This window comes from Zingiber officinale, chromosome 10A (assembly GCF_018446385.1).
Source record: "Zingiber officinale cultivar Zhangliang chromosome 10A, Zo_v1.1, whole genome shotgun sequence".
Taxonomy (NCBI): Eukaryota; Viridiplantae; Streptophyta; class Magnoliopsida; order Zingiberales; family Zingiberaceae; genus Zingiber; species Zingiber officinale.
Window position 1 is genome coordinate 76,352,094 of NC_056004.1, and position 6,414 is coordinate 76,358,507.

Below are 6,414 nucleotides of genomic sequence, written 5' to 3' on the forward strand. Positions count from 1 at the left end.
AATTTTATTCAACATCGCCCAAAGAGAATTGAGTTCTATCTTTCTAACCACCCCATCACTCTCTCCTCGACCAAAGATCATTTTGCTTATCACTTGGTGAAGGTATCTAAAGGTCGGGTTTTGCATGCGGGAAGTCTTGACTCTAGAGGGTTCATAAGGGTCTTTTGATCCGGTTATTGATGTCCAAAATTCATTTCATCTTATTTCATCATCAAATCTTCAGGCACCACCAATGGATAAACCAAAACAATTATGGAAATCACTAAAAGTCCACCGAACTTCTTTATTCATCATCCTAAAAGTTATGACCCCTACGTAGTCATCCTCAGAAGAAAATTTAACATCAAGCGAGCTCAGAAATTCAAGGACTAGGTGGGGATAAGTCAGTGCATGAGCGTACATGATATCATTCCAATCTAAAGAGCTTATCATCCAATCTACCTCATCCCTAATTCCTAATATGTCCATAGTAATGGGATCCATATATTTAGTGCATGTAATTTTCCTAGCGACAAGGATATCAAATCTAGCTTTTTGTTCATGATTTCTAAAAATAATATTGAACTCATTTTCGTTACCTTCGTCGCGTGCCACCCTTTTTCCTTTGCCTTTTGAAGAAGAGGAAGCCTTCCCCTTGCCTTTGTCGCCACCCGGTACATCCCATTCGCCAGATCCACTGCTTCCTCGATGAAGTCTCTTCAAGATCTGCGACATGGTGTAAGGTTTTGAGGAATTTCTTGTGGAAATGGGAGGGTGGAGAAGGAGGAGAAGGAAGGAAAAATAGGGAAGTTCTTCCTCTCTTTTTGGATTTGTGGCTTGAAGAAGTATTAGATCTAGAGGTAGATCTAAGCAAAAATGAACTCTAGAGGTGGGAAATTAGGGTTTTATGAGGCGTAGTAGGGAGAAGAAGGCTTTTGGGAGAGAAGGAGATAGAAATAGGGTTTTTTAGAGAGATGGACGGCGCACACGGGCAGGGGCACGACCGTGTCTTATAGACACGACCGACTTAGGTGGGCTCTGCACGGCCGTGTTGATTGGCACGACCTCCTCTTTTTCTCCCCTCTGGTCAAGTCTCACGGTCGTGCCAATTGGCACGGCCTGAGTCTTCTCCTTCTCTGACAGTCTCGCACGGCCGTGCCAAGTGGCACAGCCTGTGCCCTTCTTCTCTCTGCATAGGCCACACGACCGTGCAAAGTTGCACGACCCGTGGCCTTCATCTTTCTGCCGGCTTCGCACAACCGTGTGGGATCATACGGCTGACTCCTTTAGGCTCACGGTGACTCACCTTTCACTCTTTTGGTTCCTCTGACGCCTCCACGCCCATGAAACGCTCACAGTCAGCTCGTGGAGGCTCTGCACATCCTGAAAATGAATACCCAAAAATAAAGAAATAATAAGAATGCTCAACTAAACTATAACAATGAATTAGAATGAAAAACCCTTGGGTTACCTCCCAAGAAGTGCTTGTTTTAGGTCTTTAGCTTGACCCCATTTCAGTCAATGTGAACTAAACCCGTGGAAGCACGACTCTCCTCCTAGGGTTAAAGCTCCAGTCTGCGCCTTCAGTTTCGCTCGTGCAGGACAAATGTACTTCTTATTGCTCGCTGGAGGGGAACTCTCATGAAAACTGTACTCCTCAACTTTGTGTATGTTGATCTTGATAGAATTGCCCTGAGAAGAGGGGTTGCAGATGGAGGAATCAGATAAATCAAACTCGATCTTTTCTTTCCCAATCTCCAAGGATAACCTGTGACTTTTTACATCAATGATGGCTCCAGCTGTGGCAAGGAATGGTCTTCCAAGGATGATCGATATCTTGGGGTCTTCCTCTATATCTAAGATAATGAAATCTATGGGAACGATACATCCACCCACTTCTACTGGCACGTCTTCCACTATTCCCATTGGGTATCTGCATGAATGGTCAGCTAATTGCAGTGCCATAGTGATCAGTTTAATGTTCTGGAGGTCCAACTTCTTACATAAAGAGTACGGAAGTAGGCTAACGCTGGCCCTCAAGTCGCAAAAAGCTCTCAGTATGAGTTCAGAACCAATTTTGCACAGCATGGAGAAACTTCCTGGATCCTGAAGCTTTGGTGGAGAATTTGCCATAAGGAGAGCGTTGCAGTTCTCTGTTAATGCTATGTTCTCGAAGTCTCCCTTCTGCCTTCTGTTGGATAAAATACCCTTCAAGAACTTTGCAAACTTCGACATTTGGTGTAGTGCATCTATCAGTGGTACTTCTATACAAATTTCCTTGGTCTTCTTCAGGAATCGGTTGAACTCTTCATCCTTCTAGGAGGTTATCAGTTTCTGAGGGAAAGGAATCGTCTGACTTTGTGGGGGAACTTAAAGAGTTTCTTCAACCTTTTTAGTAGCCTCCTCTCCATCCCTATTTTGAGTCTGATTGGGCATTAGGGGAGAGGGCTCCTTCTCTGAGTCAGGTTCCTTCTGAGCAATGATTTGGGGGTCTCCCACAGTATGTCTGCTCCTCAGCTCAATGCAGTTGCAATGTTCCACTGGATTTATATATGGCTTCCCTGGAAATGTTCCCTGTGCTCTTGAAATGGACTGGACTATCTGGGCTATCTGGCTATCTTGCATCTTTTGATGCTTTTCAGAGTTTTACATTCTTTGAGTTAACAGTTTGATCTCATTCTTCATCTCCTTTTGCTTTGAGAGAGCTTCTTCAAGCTTCTTTTTAATTCTGGACAATGTGAAGGTTGCTGTTGAAAAGTCTGTTGTCCGGATGAGTAGTTCTACTGCCTAAGTGAGTAGCTCTGTTGTCCAGGTTGATAGCTTTGTTTTGCTAGCCCTTGATCCTGATTATTCTGATATGAGAAGTTTGGGTGATTCCTCCAACCTGGATTGTATGTGTTGGAGTACGGATTGTTTTTCCTTTGGTTGTAACTGACTATTGCATCACACTGCTCAAGTTGATTTATCTGTGCTTGTATTGGCCCTAGGGGGCAAGTATCTTGAGCATGATATGTACTTCCATAAGTTTCGCAAACATAAACTATCGCATTGGCCATATTGTTGTTGTTCCCCATGGCCTCAAACTTCTTGGTCAGAGCGTCTAGCTTTACAGACATGAGAGTGACTGCATCTATATCGAATTTCCCTGACGCTTTTATTGGGTTCCCTGAGAAAGAACCACCAGATCTTTCTTATGCCCACTGATGGTGATTCTATGCCACATTCTCTATGATCTCTTCAGTTTCATCAAGTCTCTTGTTCATCAGTGCTCCTCCTGCTGCAGAATCGAGGGATACCTTCGTGTGATAGTTGATTCCATTGTAGAAGGTGTGTAGAACCAACCATTTCTCAAGGCCATAATGGGGGCACTGTCTCAATATACTCTTGAATCTGTCCCAGGCTTCAAATAATGATTCTGAATCTACCTGCTTGAAGCTTGTAATCAGATTCCTCATGTGAGCAGTTTTTCTTGGTGGATAGAATTTGTCCAGGAATTTCTTCTCACACTGCTCCTAGGATGTAATGCTATTTGATGGAAGGGAATTTAGCCACTGCTTGGCTCTGTCTTTCAGGGAGAATCCAAAGAGCAATAACCTTACTAATTCTGGAGGGGCTCCGTTCACTTTTATGGTGCCGCAGATCTTATAGAAAAGCTCCAAGTGGTGGTTTGGATCATCATGCGATCCTCCTCCGAATTGATTCTGCTGAACCATGTGAATTACTGAAGGCTTGATCTCAAAGTTGTTAGCTTCGATTGACGGTCGAGTGATGCAAGACTGAACCCCTCATGCATAAGGTGCTACATAATCCTTCGACAATTTAACAGCCATCTCTGAAGATTCTTGTGCTACTTGAAATGCCTTCTGTAGGTTTCTTCTCCTTAGGAAAGTCCTATTAATCTCTGGATCAAACGATAGGAGCTATCCTGAAAGATTAGCTCTTCGCATGCAAAAATAAAATATGAACTATAGCAAAGAAGAAAGAATGAAATACTATTATTTTTTTGTGTTTTTAATAAAAATGCAAAAAATAAAGGAAAACAAGAATAAAATTATTTATCTCTAAATGCAAACTAAAGGAAAGATAAAGAAAAAGAAAACAAAGTCTAGTCTAATCTAGTATGACTATCACCAATGTTATAGACGCAGTCCCCGGCAACGGCGCCAAAAACTTGTTATAATTCCACAAGTGCACGGATTCGTCGTCAGTAATATAAAAGATTGTCAAACCCACAAGGACTGGTTATAAGCACTAGTGATGACACACTTAGGATTTGTTGGGGTTGCAAGGTTGCAAACATAGTCCCATATTGGAAACACATGGGAAAGATTATGGGTTTATAAGAGAAAAGATATCTCCATTGGCATGAGGCCTTTTGGGGAGAGCCCAAGAGCAAAAGTCATGAGGGTCTAGACCCAAAATGGACAATATCATGCTATTGTGGAGATATGTGGACATCATTTGGACACAACAATTGGTATCAGAGCCCTGACTGCCAGAAGGTTTAACCGCCGACTGTGCACAAGAGCTATGGTCTGATTGAACCATGTGGGTACAATATTGACCTCAAACAAAGAAAGTGGGGGCTCCTATATTCGGATCAAGAGGACCAGACACCAGGCAGGAAGTCCTAGTTGTGGCTAGTCAAGGAAGTCCTACTAGGTCGGGTGGACCGAGGGGTAGGAAGACCTGGTGGGTGCACCAGGCAGGAAGTCCTAGTTGCGGCTAGGCAAGGAAGTCCTAGTAGGTCGGGTGGACCGAGGGGCAGAAAGACCTGGTGGGAGTCCTAGTAGGTCGGGTGGACCAAGGGGCAGGAAGACTTGGTGGGTCGAGGATCAGACGTGGGAAGCCTATGGTCCTTTGTTTGAGGGGGGGATTGTTGGGGTTGTAAGGTTACAAACATAGTCCCATATTGGAAACACATGAGAAAGATCATGAGTTTATAAGAGAAAAGATATCTCCATTGGCATGAGGCCTTTTGGGGAGAGCCAAAGAGCAAAAGCCATGAGGGTCTAGGCCCAAAATGGACAATACCATGCTATTGTGGAGATATGTGGACATCCTTTGGACACAACAGGATTAGCTACACTATCGATGGTTGTAAGTAATCTAAGAAAAGAGATTAGAAAGCGAGGAGTGAGAACTAGCAACGAGAAGAAATCAACCTGGTTAATGAAGAGTTCTAGGAGTTCGGTTTCATTGTGGTGGTATTAATGTGTCTCATGCTATCCTATACTCATTATCCATCAGCATGCATTCGTCGAAAGCTAAAGCAACTATCCTTGAGTACCAAACAAAGACGATCCCTATGAAATCCTGTTATAGTTAACCCCTGTCACTAGGGCGCCTCAGTAGATCATAAGGATATGACTCTTATTGATGTTATCAAGGATAGAATTAAGAAGTTTAGTTTGGTCTCTTACTTCCTTGTGGAGGAGTCGTCTCTCCTTTCAAGGAAATACCCTAGATGTCCGTGAATGGATTACCCCTATCATTAGGGCCCCTCAGGTGTACGATCTAAGGTATTCCCTCTACGAGGTTGGCAATTCCTATACAATCAATCAACACGACAAAGAGATCGAGTAGTCGAAACAAAGTAAGCGAAATCATCTAATAAAATATAAACATAACATGAGTCTTACATCAAAATCAATCCACAAATACTCTCTTATCCTATAACAAGGACTCTACTCCATAGACGTCAGAGAAAAACCTGAAGACATAATGAATTTAAACATACAATCCTCAAAAACAAAGAGAGAGAGAAGAAGTATGCTTATCCAATGACGATGAGTGATCTTTGGATCCAATCCTTTGCTTTTGGAGTTGATGTGATGATGAAATATCGCTGGATCGATGTCTTGGACGATGTGGAATGGCACCAGAGCGATTCTCCTCTTGATGGCTCACCCCCCTCTCCCCCCTCTCCCCCCTCGGAAAAAGGGTTAAACCCCCTTTTATAGGCTAGGGTGCGACGCGGCGGCACGGCCGTGCAAGGATGGCACGACCGTGCCATTTCTTGGCTCTGGATGAGCTGCATGACCGTGTGATGTTGGGACTCGGCTATGGGGACATGGGCGTACATGGTTGCACGGTCGTGTGCTGCCAGGTCTCGGTCATGGGTGGCACGGTCGTGCAAGTATGCACGACCATGCTCAGTTCTGCCTCTGGTTTAGCCGCACGGTCGTGTAAGGTTTGCACAACCATGCACTTCTCCTCTACTATTTGGCCACATGGTCGTGCAAGGTTTGCACGACCGTGCACTTCTCCTCTACTGTTTGGCCACACGGTCGTGCAAGGTTTGCACGGTCGTGTTCTCTAGCTCACTCCGGTGCGTCGACAAATGTTATTTTCGTTCTGAAAGTTGTTCCTGTCAACACAAAACCAAACAAAGAGCATATATCTGTGCAAAAGAGTTTATATGATGAATACATG

The 6,414-nt window shown here is 43.9% G+C and overlaps 1 non-coding gene across 1 annotated transcript; it reads left to right on the forward strand.

The window, feature by feature from the left end:
* The first annotated feature begins 3,330 nt into the window (after nucleotides 1-3,330).
* On the forward strand, nucleotides 3,331-3,436 carry LOC122028407. The gene has a single exon (XR_006124794.1). It is a non-coding gene; the product is annotated as a small nucleolar RNA R71 (small nucleolar RNA).
* The last annotated feature ends 2,978 nt before the right edge of the window (nucleotides 3,437-6,414 follow it).